Raw genomic sequence first — 16,723 nt, 5'->3', positions numbered from 1 at the left:
TGATATCAGATTAAAATTACACTATTTTTCAATTATCTCATGTCTAGGAAGTAAACATGGCTGAGAAGATGAATGTACCTACCAGGAAAGCCAAACCCAGTAGCTGTCCTGAAAATCAGCTCTGGCTGGGTTTGTGTTGGGGGAGGCTGTAGCCCACAGGCTTATCTGCTGAGGCCAGGTTTTCACACATGCCCCCCAGTCAAAGGGGGAGGAGGAGAGTTTTGGTGTGTGGTGTACCCTCTGTTCAGAGGGAGTGAACAGCCATCCTCCCTTACACAAACTGGCTCGGTTGTAAAACCCTCCACCCTGGGAAGACCACATACACACAGGACATTCACCTGAGAGGCAGCTGAGAAGTGTCATGAACCATCAGAGAACCCCAAAATGCAACACACCCCTGACTGATTCCTGAGGCCCCGCATGTGACTCAAGGTGATGCAACAGATCCAGAGCCTGCTGCAAGAGACAGTGTCAAACTTGTCCCCTACAGGGGAGGTACCTGAGTATTCCTACCTTACCAAATGTATATTGATCTGTTTCAAGGGACCCTCACCACTGGGAACATCAGAAGAAGAAAAAGACCAATGGGACACCACAAGGATCCATGTAATGGTAATGTTTTCCTCAAAATGTGTATCTCTGTCACTTCTTTCTCTCCCACCACCCCTTTTTCTAATTCTTTCTCTCTCTCTCTCCCCTCCTCACATTTACTGTTAAATATAATCCACACTATTGACTATGGCATATGGTCTTGTTTGCACCTTAATCTGGGCAGAAACAACTCTCTTAATTTTAATAACCAGATCCTAACACAGAGCTGGCTTTGGTGCTTCCCAAAGAAAATGTTTTCTTAGATGTTCCTGTCTTCATTTTTATCATTCTCATTACATACAAATAGTATGCACCATTTCTCTCATTTTTTTTTCTTCAAAATCCTTTAAAGTAAATTAAAAAAAAAAAACAAACTATCATTGCTGACAAACAGATTTCCTGTACACAAACTCCTTGTTAGTAAAGTTCAGAACATCCCAGATATTCTATTTTAAATGAAATTCTAAATTTTATAGTTATTCAAACTCAGAAGTTCTACGAGAATATGTCAGCACTTTTTCAAGAACTCTGGGAGCTAGGATGCCCTCCCAAAGCCCTTGTGCCAAAGAGTCTCTTTATCTGTCAGTGTTCACTAATAAACATAATTTCTCTCCTGGAAGTGCAAGCCACCTCTCAAATTGTGTTAGTGTTATCTTTGGAATAAAAATTCACAAACATCACAAACCGTCAGCTGTCCCCCTCAAACAAACCACCAACAAAACCCACCAACACCCAACCAACTGACTAACAGAGTTGTTCTGTTTAACCAAACAGAAAACTATCTCCTAACAAAACTTTGGAATAACAGAATATGCTCGGTTGTCATTGTTCCAGTATGTTTTTTTTTCTTTTTAATTTTTCAGATGATTGTGTGAAGACAAAATTATTTATAATCTGTTACCTTGATGTCGTCAAAAAAAACTTTCAAAGTGAGAGAAGGAACTCAGATATTGACATGAAATATTATCATAATAACCCAACATTTGCAGTGATATTGAATTTAATATGATGGCCTCCTAAATTTTTACTAAGATACTCTGTAATATCTGGTTTCAATATTATTTTAATTAGGATTTTTCTTCTCAACAACAAAAAAGTATTTGTAATAAAAAACCCAGAGGAATAAAAAGTCCTCATTCTTTTTGGAAACATTCAAGCATCTACATATTCATAAAGAATATAGAAAGCACATGTTCTTGTCTTAAAGTAGATGTTATTCTGGCTTAGTGTCTAATAATCAATAAACATGAGCCAGCTCTAAGTGATTAATCTCACCCTCTTGTATTTGAGCTGTTTTTCCCCAGCAAATGATTGTATTTTTTCTTGAAATAAGGATGTCAGCCTCAATTTTCCTTAACTGTTCAAACTTCCAGGCTATTGAATCTACTCTTTTGCAAGTATTGGGTATTTAATTATTCATACCAAGTGAAACAGTGTCATCAATAAAGACATGCATAATTCCATCTAGTTCTACACTAGACTGAAGATAGAAAATATATGGCAAATAGGAGGCTCGCTTTCTTCAATTCCATCATATCCAAGTAAACCAAAGAGAAACTTACTCCTCTATTTCTCATTCTTTAATAACCAGTATTTGTAGATATTTTGAAGAAGGCATGTGTGTACTTTGGATTATGAAAAGACTGGAATATTTTTAAAATTGAGAAAAAGAAACAGAAAAATCAACACTAAGAATGGTCTGTTGAACAGAAAAACTTAATGTTTCTCTTGTCTGTGTTTTTTAGAAAGTCCTTGGACCACCATCAAGTTCTACAGACCACACCAAAAGCCTTGGAGAAATTCAGGTAGACAATGACCTGTGCTCACACCACATCAACTGAGCAGGTTATTTTGTCATAGAAGGCAATCATATTTGTCACGAAAATCTACCCTTAATGAATCCGTGTTGGCTTTTCTCAAACACATGCTTCATTTGACTTGTGATAGCCCCTAGGTGGCTTCATTCAACAACTTTTCCAGAGATTAAAGTATGACTGATGAGTTTAAAATTTCCTGGAACCTACAGAACCCCCTTCTTAGATGAGTATAACATTAGGCTTCTTCCAATGACTTTTCAAAGATTATGGAGGATGGCCTTGCAACAATTTCAGTCGGCTGCTCTAACAGTTTTCTTGGATGTGTATAGTCAGGACTGTTCAATTTGTAGGAATCAAGCTCCTGTAGTAGTTTACATACTCACTGACAGTGGGTCCATGTTTGCAGCAACCTGGATTTTAGTTCCCAAGGTCTGGGGCACAACAGCAATGTTAAAAACAGAAGTGATGAAAGCACTCATAGCCATTTCAGCATTTTTTGTAATTACTTCAACTCTGACTGGCAAAAACCAAGCTGGGTCAGCCTTGTTCAGAAAGCTGCCAGCTCAAGCTGCCAGTTCCTTGCAAAGCTCCCTGTTCTTTGTTTTGTTCCTGGCTTTGGAAACCCACATGTACATCTTTATCTAGCACTCAGCCACAAAACTGAACATTTCCACAGCTGCACTAACAATTGTGGTTAAAGATCATAAAATACAGTGGAAAAACATGCCACACAACAATTTGCAGGAGATAACAATAGAGAATGTCAGGTGTTTATTGCTATCTCCTCACCATGCCTGAATCATTATGCATTACCAAGTTGTGTGTTTGGGATTTTCACTTTTAATATCTATGTGATAAAGGTTTTCTTAATAAGTTATTAACCACAACCTGCAAAAACTACAGGTAGTTGTCAACAAGCACTAAGAATTTGAGAAAATGTTGAAAAATCTGGTCTATTATTCCTCTGCTCAAGTAAAGCTTAGCGAAAGGCTCTTTGAGCACTGAATACACAGCTGGGAGGGAAAAGGGATATCAGCTGTAGTCAGTAGCAGCATAAAGTATAAAGTACATTGATGTTCAAAAATGTACAGGGAGTGGAGGCTCAGCTGTGCAATTAGTTCAGAGCCAAATTAGAAATGACAAACACACAATATAAAACATAATATGGGTCTGTAGTCTAAAATTAAAGCATTGAAGACTCTGCTCACATTTCTACCTCGCTTTAGCGTAAGGGCAATGGGAGGAGTACTACATAGAAATAACAATAGTTTTGGGGATGTTATTTTTTGATGGTTCCTCTGCAGTGCAAATATTAAGGATGTCATGGCAACAGACTGTAATATCACCAAAATAATTTTCTAAACCTACAACAACAAAATGCTAAAACAAGACAAAATATGAGAAGGCAGGACTCAGCCTCCAGCAGCATGGTCTTCAACCACACACTCACTCTCTGACTTCAGCTATTATGTAGGTGTCCACAGGTTGAATTGAGTTAGAGTTTTCCTGATAAACATTTAGCAGATGGAAAAGCAGTGTGCATGCATCTACGTCCAAGATTTCAAAGCACCCTAGAAAGTTTTGTAGCTTTCCAAACACTGTGTGGCTGATTCCTCATTCCAAAGGTGAAAAGTGTGAGAAGATTCACAAGTATGCTTTCGTTTTGAAGATCAGATTTCAATGAACTTTGGTTTGGTGCAGCCTTGGGGCATCTGTTTGAACCGTGCTGAGTACTTGGCTTCTGCTCTGACAAGTGCTTTACACTCTTCCTACTAGTTTAACTTCACATGCACATCACCATTTCTCAAACTCATCTCCATATATTTTCACAGAAAACAAAATTTGACTTTCTCATTTCTTTAACCATAATTCTATAACATTTAAAAGACGGATTGCAATCACTTCTACACTCACTATATTCTCACAGTGAATTGTGGTTCAATAGTGGTCAGCAGCTCAGAAAATTATGTTTCTTTCTTAACATGTCTAGCTGCTGAAGAATTAATGACATTTGCAAGCGATATTAAATAGTGAGATACTGTAATTACCATCCAGCTCAGAAACTGTGCAGTTCAAGAGACCAAAAAGGGGTCAGGAAGTAGCAAACATTCATGACAGAAGGCTGATATATCATTTTTATTGTCCTCGTTTTCACAGTTTCTTATTCCAGATATAAATTATGTTGAATGTAATCAGGCTAAGGAGCTTCCTACGAAGAATTATCTCCTGTGACCTTTTACTACATATCCTGTAGTCATCCAATGGGGAAAATGCTCTCAGTGAGAACTTTGAACTAGACAACCTGTGTTGTCTCAGAAGGGCTCAGCCTCCATTCCCCATAAGAATGTGTAGAAACTGAGAACTGATCATAAGCAGAAAGACCGTTCTGAATAGGTGAGCTGCTGAGACACAGGTTTACTGAATAACAATTTACTGACTTACTGATGTAAGAAGCTCAGGGCAGGTTCTTTAAAGTTTCATCTGAAACAATATATGGAAACTGGAAGAAGCCTGTAGGCTACAAAAAGGAAAATTTGTTGTGCTTAACAGCAAGTTAGCAAGTTTATATGTGGGTTGAAACAGTCTGTAACAGGCCTGTAATATGTGTAATGACTACAATTAACAAAGAACCTGTTTGATTTTAAGACCCAGAAAACCTTTATCTTATTACTCAGTGAACATTATTTAAAGTAATGTAGGAATTGTCAGTGTAGGTAATCCTGTGCAAGAGCATATACTAGGCAAACAAAACACCTCCTACAAGCAGAAATAAAAGAACTTTGTCCAACAAATATTGCATTACCATTAAAAAAACCCACAAATGAAAAAGACTTGATTAAGCTTTGAAGCACTATCGGGAAAAATTCTGTAGCAGAAAACTAATGCATGGGAGAAAAAAAGTAAAACTTTATTGTTATTTACACAAAAAAATGGAGAGGGAAAAAAAAGGAGAAGGACAAAAGGAAAGGGAACAAAGCTGAATTTCCAGGGAGAGTTGATAGCTTCTTAAAGCTAGAAATATGGAAGCACCTATATTCCAGATTCATAAAGGTTTCATAACTGGATATTCTTTACATTCAAAGGATCAAGTCTTGCATGCCAGTTTCAGAGTATATGTCAGGGAAAGAAAAATAACTTTATGTAGAATATTGTAAGCTGTGAGATTTGAGACTGATACGGAGAAACTCCTTTAATTTCATGGGACACCTACAAAAAATCTATCCTTCAGACACTGAAATCATTGATGAAAGTATTTTGATAAGTTAAATCACTTATGCAAGAAAGACACTACAGGCAAATTTTGGGGGGCTTTTATGGTATGTTCTTAAAAATGGCATCAAAGACACTAGAAGTGAATAGAAGAAAAAAACACTTATAGTAGTGTTCACAACCACATGTAACATTTAAAATACTGAAGATATTGCATAATACTGAAGATATAAATTTGAGATGCCTGTGATTTATTTCTTTTATAAAGAAATACAAAAAAGCCATGCCCAAACCAATGAACTATCCTGGGAAATCATGAAAACAGCAAAAACTATAGGATGCATATGCAAGCTGAAAGTAACACAGAAAAAGACAAAACCCGTTAAGCTAGGTCCAATGTTTCACAAATGCTGAAAAAAACCATTAATGTCACATAAAAATAAAATACTCAGTAAATGGACATAGATTTCAGGGCTCTGAAAACACCAAAACATATTCACAGTTTCAGGATGGAAATATTTAAAATACTAAACCTATTTGCCACTGTGCCACAATCCACTCCCACAGTTAGCAAATGTACTTTGCAGAAGGCAGCTGTAACTCAGTTAGCAGCTGTATCTGCAACCAAGCTACAACTCAAAAAGAACAGATCAGTGACCTGCTTGATTTCAGTTCCTCTTCAATCCAGCTATGAGGAATCCTAACAATACTGATTTATAAAAACATTAGGTAACCTGGCACTAAAATAGCTAAAAAAATCCCAAACCCCATTCTACTAAAAAATTACAGAAGCCTGGATGTTTCCAGAAGCTGTCAGTAAGACACACCATGCTCTGCTGCTTGCCAGATGTCTGTAGTCTCCAGAGCTGATTGAAACAGAAGATTCCCAGAAGACAGAAGACATTAAGTGACAGTTACCATGACCTCTTACTCACAGTATGGAACATGTGACTTATTTCAAGGAGATGGACACTACATAGCAAATTGAAGTTAAACATAAACTACATAGACACTAATTTTAGGATGTATATGGATACCTACAGATGGTCAATTATGCTTCCACATTCAGTGACTATTATTCAGAAACCTGTAAATTTTCCACAGGGTAAACAAATTTTATGGAGATAGTCAATGATCCAAGAGTTAGTACATGAAATAGTAGCTATCTATTTCATCTTCATCTGTAAATATCTTAAATCATTCAGCTTAAAGAATGTGACCTCTGGCTCATGTTGACCCTGGCCTGTGGGCTGACATCCCTGCATGGCTTTTGCCCTTCCTTTTCCACATGGTTTTGCCCAGACATTATGGGACTGTGTCTTACTCTGGGCCCACTCACTGGGCATGATCCTGAACCCCACCTGAACTCATGTCCTGGCCCATCCTTGAGCCATTCCTGTCCCCAGGTATACACATGATGATGAGGCTGGGAGAGACCCAGCTCTGTCTGGTTGCCCCACTCCTGGAATTCTATCCTCTCCTGGCTAGAATGAGTCCTGGCTGCCAGACTCTGCCCTGGCAAACCCCTGGGGAGTCTACAGTAAAGGTATAGATAAATCAGAAGCCAAGAGTAACTATGGAGAGACACAAAAAACTGCCCCTAAGTACAGTAGATAGCACAGACATTAGTGCACTGATATCAGGATAAAAGATCAAGTAGTTTCTAGTTAAGTAAACTTTGAAAACACCATAGCCAGTCTAAAATGCATCTGTATTAGTGGTGCTCTCTTTCATCAAGCAAGTACTGAGGTGGAAGACCTTCTGGAGGACCTTTTGTCTTCATAGAAATTGCCACTGTAGGTGGTGCCCAGGTGTACAGATTCATTACTGCATCCACTGAGAGTAAAACTGCTCTGTATGTATCATCAGGAGTGCTCCCAACTGTGTTCTTCAGGACACTGATTACAGATTGTGTGTGAATTTACAATGAAAAAGAATATTTGTGCACTGAATTATTGATGCAGACACACAATAACATACTTCATGCCAGACAATTGGCAAATCTGGTAAGCGTATTGTCAGGTGTGAGTATAACCTGGTGATAGGTATGCATATGACAGAGATTATTGCAATAAATTTCAAATGAACTGTCTTACCAATCAAAGTTGATTCAATGAAATTGAGGTGGGTTTTTTCTCTGTAAAATCATGCACTTGTTCAAAAAGTTATCATGAAATATATTGGAAACCTCTGAGTTTTAGGCACTTGCAGTTTCATTTTGAAAATTAAAAATGTCATTTCAAATGTTTTTTTATTCATCTTTTAGTTGTGGATTGATAATATGGCACAGAACATCTGAAAAGATATAGCAGGAGAAAGCTGCACAGATGGGCTCCTTCCTCTCATTTCTACTTACAAACAAGAGGAACTAAGTCTTCTCTTAAATGCTTCTCAGAATACCTGACAGGGATAAAATTTACAATTAGTTATAGAGAATACGATTGAATCCTTCAATGTCCTAAATGTTCCTTTTTTGGACAAACCACTCATTTGCAGTAAAATCAAATCTAAATTAATGTTTTTGGTTTTGGTTTTTATTTTTTTTTTAGTTGTTCTTTTAATTTTTCCAATGGCATGAGTCAGATAGAAATTATGTCCTTTAATTTTCATGTCAAGTGGTAATTCAATTAACCAAACAACACACTGATCCTTTTCATCCTTCTATAATTTGTAGAATCAGTTCTTATTTTATTCATAATTCAATTGATTGCATTGTTATCTGAGACAGATGTATTCAGCTTCTTAACCAAACCAGCAATAATTTGGTATAGATTCCAAAGAAAATAAAAGCCTGAGCCATAGCCAGACCAAAAACTCCTCCAGTTTTAACCCCTCCTCTGAAAAGCCACAAAGGACCTGAGAGATACAGTGAGGATAGATGTGTATGAGCTTTAAAACTGATCATGTCATTAGCACATGAATAGAATGTGGCTTTTCTAAGGCTCATTTATTTAAGAATAAAGAAAGTTGTGGATACAAGTGGTCACATGCCTACTTCTCTTATCACATGCAGTTTCACTGTGAGTCAAATGCTTTATCTCATAAATAAATATAAATATGACAGCCTGACTGAACGTTTTTCAAGCTCGCTCTGTGAGGCAGTGTTGGGTGCATGGCTGTGACCTCCCCTTGAGCTGGGGTACCAGTGTCAGACCTTTGGTAAAACAACCAATATCACAGATAACCCTGTAGTATGATAACTTCAATTTGTGCCCAGATAACTTTAAATCATTGTTCAAATGATTGTGCTGTAATGGAGTGAACCTTACCATCAAACTTCCCTAAAATGCAGTTTTACAACATCATCATAATACAACTTTTGCTAATACCATTGACAGTGGTTCTTCAAGCAATCTAAGCCACCCATTCATGACATTATGCTGAAAATGGTTGAATAATTAAATCCTTTCTTGGTTAAGTAATGAAATTTGCTCCAGGGCTCTCAGCTATTCTGTAACATAGTACAGTTTGCATTTCTAATGTGCTACTCCTTATTGTCATAGCTTATATATGTATGTGTGTATGTGTGTATGTGTGTGTGTGTGTGTGTGTGTGTGTGTGTAGAGCTGGGAAAGAGGAGGTGCAGTTACTGTCATTATGCCTTTAGCAGGCCAAATCAGACTTATTACAACCAGAAATTGTTCCTGGGTAGTTCACAACTTCAGATCTAGGCTTGAAGCATCTGATTATCTTCTGACAGATTTAGTTTGTGCCTAAATCTCTAATTAGGTGCATAAGTTAGTTATTTAATCTAGCCCAATGAAACAATTATAACCCTTCTTTGTGATTGATATTCCAGAGTCTTGAAATAAAACCAAAAAATCCACTGTCATTTTGGGAATTGTCTCCACTACTGCACACATAGTAGGCAGGCAAAGGAAACATAGCACCTCTTGTCACCTTGGTCAATCAAAGACAAGCCAAGCTTCTAGCACAAACAGATTCTTGAGTTAAAAGACTGTGCTTTCCTCAATCAGCAGCCAAATAATCCACAGGACTAGAACATTAGCTTTTATCATATTTTTTTATCCTTGCTATGTACACATGGTCTGAGCTTTCTCAGGAGACCTCAGACCAGATAAAAAAAATCTGTAAATAAAAAATGATACTACAAATCTAAATTATTCTGTATCATCCAGAAAGGAAATGGAATTTCAAGTGTAGTTAAGAGAGTGAACTTGATTTCTATAGCTGTAGGAAAATATGCAGGTCATCTGCTGAGGATATTGAATCTGGGTATTTCAGATCCTTACGCAAAGATATGGGGGCTGGATACAGTGTTGAAAATGTCCAAAATAATTAAAATATCATTTCTATACACCGGAATGAATTACTAATTCTAATTATATCCCTCCTTGATTTACTTTGGCCTCTCTCTGCAGTAAATTACTATAGAAGTACAGCAGTTCTGAAAGCACAGTGCTCACCAATGAGCTGAAAATTACTGCTATTATTTGAAACAGGGTTCTTTGAACAGTTTGGCTAAACTAAGATATCTCTGAATTCTAATATGTAATTTGATATCTGTATGCAAGAGCATTTAATTAATTAAACATTTGTTAAACTCTAATGGAGAAAGCACTTATTAGCCAACCACAACTGAATTTCCATTATTCCCTGTAGATTTATTCTAAATTGTGCTTTTTTTTCCTGCTGAAATTTTTGAGGCAGAGAACTTTTCATTATGTCATGTTTTATTGTATAGTTCATTCATGATTTTTCAATACATAGCTATTAAAATCCATTGAAAAATACAGATGTTATAATCAAAACTAGATGTCTTGAAGTTATGAGTGAAGTTACTGAACCCAAAAACATGATTTGGAACATATAATTCCATTCCAGGGACTGGAATCAGCTTACTATGCACTGAAAGAAATAGCTGCTTTGAAAAGATGATCTATAAAATTCACCATCTGTAACTGCTTGATAGGTAAAAAGATGTGCATTAAACTCCAATGTTGATCTTTCCAAGGCCTCAGTGCCTGAAACAGGACTTCAAGCATATTCTTCCTGGAAGGGCCAGGTATCATTAAATATTTTTTGAAAGTATTCACTTATTTTGCAAAATTACATTGCATTATGATGCTAAGTACCCCCTGTTGCTAGAATACATCACATGACTTCAAAGGTTAATTTAAGTAAAATTTAACCTCTAAAAGAACACAAACTAAATTCTAAATTGCCTTGTGAGAAAGACTAAAGTGAAGGAGTTAATATTCAGTTGAAATTTCAAAAATAAATAGAAGACTGTGAAGCTGGAGTAATACACACAAATGAAAGGAATATACTTTTTTGAAACAGTGGGTTTACTTTTATTTTAAAATCTAGGGATTTAAACATTAATAGTATAAAAAAAATCTCAAAGCCCAGCCCCATCCTCCCTTTTCCTAAATAACTTGCTGATAAGTAATTTGTATACTTCTGATCCTCAGTACAGCCAGTAGACATTCTCCTTTGGCATACTGAATCTCATGTTACTTTATGTAGAGTAGCCCTGCTTGAACAAGCATTATTCTAAATGCATTTAATAATTATTTTTTTCCCATAAAAGGTGTTTGGGTACTGCCTTGCATCCCAGAAAATGGGTTTGAATCACCTTTATTGCTAAGAGTTGTGGCAAGAGCCTTGGTTTTGTGATGGTACTCTCTAACCATGAAGTTCATAAAGAAAGGCAAAGCTGCTATCAAAATTTGTAATAGATAGACGCAAGCATCTTTGAGGTGTATGTTTCATATAACAATTTTTAGTCATACTGGGGATGTCTTTATCTGGTGACATTTTTAAAGTTATTAGTAGATTCTGTGCCTTCAGGAAATGGTTGGATATCTGTGGATACGTTCTCTGCACAAGACTATTTTTTTCTTGTCTTTTACTTTCCAATGTCACAAAAGCTGACCATATCCTTGCAGGTCCCGTCACCCCCGACAAATTTCTGTGACTTTCCCAATATCAAAAGTCAATTGTTACACAAGTTGTTATCAACTTCTGTCCCCTACCCCAAGTATGGTATACAGATGTAGAGTTTAGGATTCATCTGTAGGTTTATTGTTGGGACTGTTTTTGTCCCTTCCCCCAACTACACTATATATAGATATATTATCAGTATATAATATTTATTAGACATAAATATTAGTTTTATATACACTACATATATAAAAAACATTAGAACAGAGAAGACATAATCTACATCTTTTGGGCTAGCCTCACTGCAATTAAGTTGCTGTTATTTTCCATGTTTTCCAACCACATGCCAGCATCATCTAATGATGTAACAGTTCTTTCAGGCAGGTTTCACCCTATTGCAGATTGTTATTACTGATTTCCACTCTATAGGATTCAGATGAAAAATTGCAGAGTTCAAGTCAAAATTTTGCAAAGAGAAACACAATCTAGTTTTCCCTGGGCCACATAAATTTTGAAAAGTGGAGGGAGCAACTTGAGTAAAGACATTTTGGAATGAAAGTTTCTGATTTTTCCAAGTTTGACATGCATTTGAAGTTTGAAACTCCTCTATAAAATTGGGTTTTAAACTCCTTCTTTTTTATTCAGCATAAAGATGCATTTTTATATGTAGCAGTTGTGAAATAGTTGTTTTATGTTCTCATGCTGCTTGAGTGCATATCATGAATAGGTATTCCAAGTGACCTAGTTTTTAGTACTTATCACTTGAAAATGAAAAAAAAATTCCAGGTGTTCAAACTAGTACTTGTACCTAAGGCACAAAAAGCCAACATAGATGTTTGAAAGTTTAATTTCAAATGAAATTATGTCAGAATTTGAGTACTCATACTTTATCTCAAAAAAAAATCTTTTTCAGCTATTAATAATATTTATCTGTAGGTAACTTATATAATTGCTAATTTATTTATTTACTAGATAGAAGAAATTTAAAGTAATACCAGATATGTGGGGATAAAGGTGATGATATCAGAGATGTAGATAAAGTGTAAACATAAAAGAAAGAGATCTTAAGAAATTTTCACAAATAAATGTATTCCTCCCAAAAGTTCTTGTTCAATAGCTAATGCACTGGAAGTCCCAAGGTTAGAGATTGTTTTTTTTAAGTAACTAAAATTTCTGATATGAGAATTTTCATCACCAAATCCCCAAGTCGGAAGCCACCAAAATATGTCTTCTTCAACTCTTAATTGTCATGTTATTTTCAAATGTGAAACCAGAAGGAAAAGACTTTCTGAACGAAAAACTAGCTGAAAAGTTTTAAAATTGGTTTTTGTTCTCATCTTGAACTGATTTGTTAAACATCACTTAAAACTTTTGCAGGTCTAAGTATATATTTTCCTATGTAATATGTCCTTTGAAAATACGAGACAACATATTTAGCTAATAATATGAAGTGCCTTTTTAAAATTCCTAATGAAATTTATACAAGTGAAAAGACTTTAGAAAAGTCCTTTTTAAGGATTTTCAAAATCAGTTCCTTTAAAAATGCCTAAACTTGATTATAAAATAGAGACATGCAGATTTGCTGGTCATTTTCTTATCTTAAACATGCATATACTGTGTTTTTTTACAATTCTAAGTTTTCTGATGGTAAAATAGGATATTAATTAAAAATATTATTCTAGAATATTTAGTTTTATGACTTATCCTTTATAGGACAAATCAACAAAGGTTGATTTTTTTTCCTTGAAGAAGCATATAACATTTATTTAATTAAACTGGTAGTTAGGTGGGTTGTAGTAATGTTAGGAAGACAAAAAATCTCAATCATTCATGGAGACTCTGAATAATACTTGGGTAAAGAAACAACTAAACAAAACATAAGAGGCGGTGTAGGGAAATAGTGACAAGAATAAAACATTCCTAGAGCACTGGGGGGAAGTCCTAAGTAGCATGGTGGTGTCTAAAAGAGACCAAAGACAAAGGGAAAGTTTCTAAGATGAAAAGACTAAAGCAGGAAACCTTACTTTAGCCAAACTGTTTGCCTAAATCATTTAATATTTCTAGGAAAAGCCTGTTGATTCATCTGAAATTTTACAGCGTTATATGTTAACTTCTGGTTTTTTTCATACTGCCACTTATCACCTCTAACAGGTAGTTTAAATGTTAGAAATAACTCCCATGAGAGATTGATTCTCTGGAGTTGCTAATATCTGACTCCACAGAGAATCAAATTTAGGCCAAACCACAGTTGGAATTAATAGAAGTACTCACTTCTGTTTTTAAAATAAAGTGTCAGAAAAAAAATAAAATTGAGAAAGTAAGGAAAAAGGCAATTGAAGTTAGAGAATAATCCAATAATCTAAGTTTTAATACTACATGACATAAAATATCCAGTTAGATAGTGGCATTTGAGGTTTCTAGATCTTTGTCACAGTCCAATAGCCTCTGACTGGAGTCTTTTAGATATTCCATGTGTGAAGAGTGCAATGTATAACATAAAATTAACTTATTTGACGATAGTTACACAGTACTTCTGATTTATCAGAATGAAAAAAAATATACTTGAATCGCAGCAAAATTATAAGATACACTTAAAACATAGTGATGGCAATACACAGTTCAATGACAGAACCCATGTCATCCCAGTTCCCAGTGTCTATAATATACTTACCAACACTGTATGTCCCTATTAGCTATGAAGAAAAACATTAATTGATATCCTAGCTGTCTTCAAGTCTCTTTTGTCAGTTTTTCAGGTTTTATACTCGGTGCTAGGCTGAACCATGTGGAGTCTCTCCACATTGCGGGTCAACTAACTCAGGGATACATTCCCATTCTTAATGAACATAAAAAGAAACATGTAACCCACGGACTGATATACTCAAATTACAAAGCTTTTTTTATCTAAAACAAAATTCACCTGCTGATGCTTTCTGTGTTGTGAAATCAGCCTTCATGACCCTCTGGTCAGTCACACACTATGTATTTCCTGACCTTCAGGAGTACATTTTCCTGCCCAATGTCCACTGAGTTTTTTTCATTGTAGAGGTTTGCTGCTCAGTCATGATCTTCTTAGTCTAAAAGATTTAATGTATAAATATACATAGATTGCAAAAAATCATCCAAGCATTAGGTTAAAGGATGTTTGTCCATAAACAGTGAGTTTCTGTAAAGATTAGATGATGCAGGGAAAATGTAGGCAAAAATGCGCAACAGGTGTCTGAAATGTTTGGTTGGAAGTGAGGCACTTGAGGATACTCATTACATCAGAACATTATTGCTTCAACATGTTATTGTTTTTAAGGTGTAATATTATTAAAAGTTGTAAAAAAAAAATAATACCCCTGAAATCCTCAAATTAAGCATAACACATGTGGCAACATAAACCTTAGTTAAATTTACTGGTATACACACAGAAATTGTAATTTAAATAAATGGGTAATATAGATGAGCAAACTTCCAAAATAAAAGGTTGGCCTTACTGATACTACACAATATGTCATCCAAAATCCAGTGTTTTATTTTTCTGGTGGGTCTTTCACTGTGTTACCTTGCATGTGAATCTTTTGAACTGTGCTGTTTTGTCAGGGATGGAGTTGGTTTCCTTTACTGCAGCCAGTATTGGGCTATGTTTTGGATTTGTGCTGGAAACAGTGCTGATAACATGGGATTTTCTAGTTATTTCTGGATAACCCTTACATAGTATTGAGGCCTTTTCTGTTTAGCAGGCTGGGGGTGTGCAAGGAGTTGGGAGGGAACACAGATGGAACAACTAACCAAAGGAATATTCCACACCATAAGACACCTTGGTCAGCAAATAAATTTGGGAGTTGTCCAAGGGCCTGCTGCTCATGAGCTGGTTGAGTATCAGTCAGCTGGTGGTGAACAACTATTTTTATTTGCATTAATGCACTTTCTGAGGCTTTATTTGCTTTGTTATTTATATTTTAAATTATTATTAGCATAAATATTAGTATTAGTGTTATTAAATTTTCCTTATCCCAGTTTCCAAGTTTTCGTGATTTTACTCTTCCAATTATCTTCCCACCTATCCTGCTGGGGCAGGGGAGTGAGGGAGCAGCTGTGTGATGCTTAGTTGCTAGCTGGTGTTAAACAACACTATAAGCAAAGGTATGTTCAGAGTTTTTTTTAATTAGGATACCTAAAAATCCTGGAGAGAGGGAGATAAACCAGTCAGAAGTCAGTCTTGATTGTGACCCATCTCAGAAATTTAGCTGTCTGGCAGCCCAGAATAGGGGTTTAACAACCCGAATGGAGAAGAATTGCAACAATACAGCACTTCAGGGCTCCTGAATCGTGAGCTGCAAGTGGCATGTGCGTTGATCTCCTAGTGGACTTAAGGTCATAACTTTAACTTATAAATTTGCATAGCTCTAGGTTTCTCACAAAATCTCTTACAGGGAACCTGAGACTTTGGTTTTAGGCATAATCATTCAGGTACAATCTTGAGAAGTCTCCAGAACAAACCAGGAAGTTATGTTTCAGAGTGTTTAGTTTTCTATAGATATTAAATAGGGCTTCTATTTGATTTTATTTATTATGTTTTCTTTTGGGCCTTGTTGTTGCTATATTGGGTTATTATTTTATCTTGATTCATGAAGGTTCTTTCAATCAGAACCTACCTGTTCCCATACTTCCATCTATCTAAAAGGTTGAAGTCAGTTTTCCTCTCTTTAATTCCAGTATTTGGGCATTCCTGGTTAGAAATGGGCTTAATTTGAACAAGAATGGAAGCACTCAGATCTTGCATATAACTTAGCCTCATGGTTAGGCAAACACTTCTGGAATGAGTGCCAGACTGAGAAAAAGATCAGTTTTGAAGCATCTTATTTCTTGGGCAAGCAATTGAATGATGATTTTATTATGTATATGCTTTTTATTAATTTTTATTGTTATTTTTAATAATCCTTGTGGAATTAATCAAAAAATATATTTGATTATTTTATATTTCCCTAGAGAGGAAGTAAGTAAATCTTCATATAAACAGAATTGTGTTAAGAATATGACAGCTTTGATTCAATTATATTCTTGTGCTCCAAATGAAGAGAACTGAAAATACTGCATATTTAAATACTTTCTAATGTAGCTTTTAACACTATCATAGCTGTGGTAAAGTCTACTTTACCTCCTTTCTCTCCATGTACAACTCCAACAACAGTAAATGCTAAGCCAATTTA

The 16,723-nt window shown here is 35.6% G+C and overlaps 1 long non-coding RNA gene across 2 annotated transcripts; it reads left to right on the top strand.

Moving 5' to 3' along the window:
* The first annotated feature begins 224 nt into the window (after positions 1-224).
* LOC131577866 (uncharacterized) lies at positions 225-8,128 on the top strand. 2 transcript variants are annotated; one of them, XR_009277322.1, is made up of 4 exons: positions 225-432; positions 544-612; positions 2,337-2,436; positions 7,885-8,128. It is a non-coding gene; the product is annotated as an uncharacterized LOC131577866 (long non-coding RNA). The 2 variants fall into 2 exon arrangements; XR_009277323.1 differs by lacking the exon at positions 7,885-8,128 and adding an exon at positions 7,488-7,524.
* Positions 8,129-16,723: the final 8,595 nt, after the last annotated feature.

This window comes from Poecile atricapillus, chromosome 3 (assembly GCF_030490865.1).
Source record: "Poecile atricapillus isolate bPoeAtr1 chromosome 3, bPoeAtr1.hap1, whole genome shotgun sequence".
Lineage (NCBI taxonomy): Eukaryota > Metazoa > Chordata > Aves > Passeriformes > Paridae > Poecile > Poecile atricapillus.
Note: the sequence above shows the minus strand (reverse complement) of the source record. Positions and strands in the feature narration are given on the sequence as shown.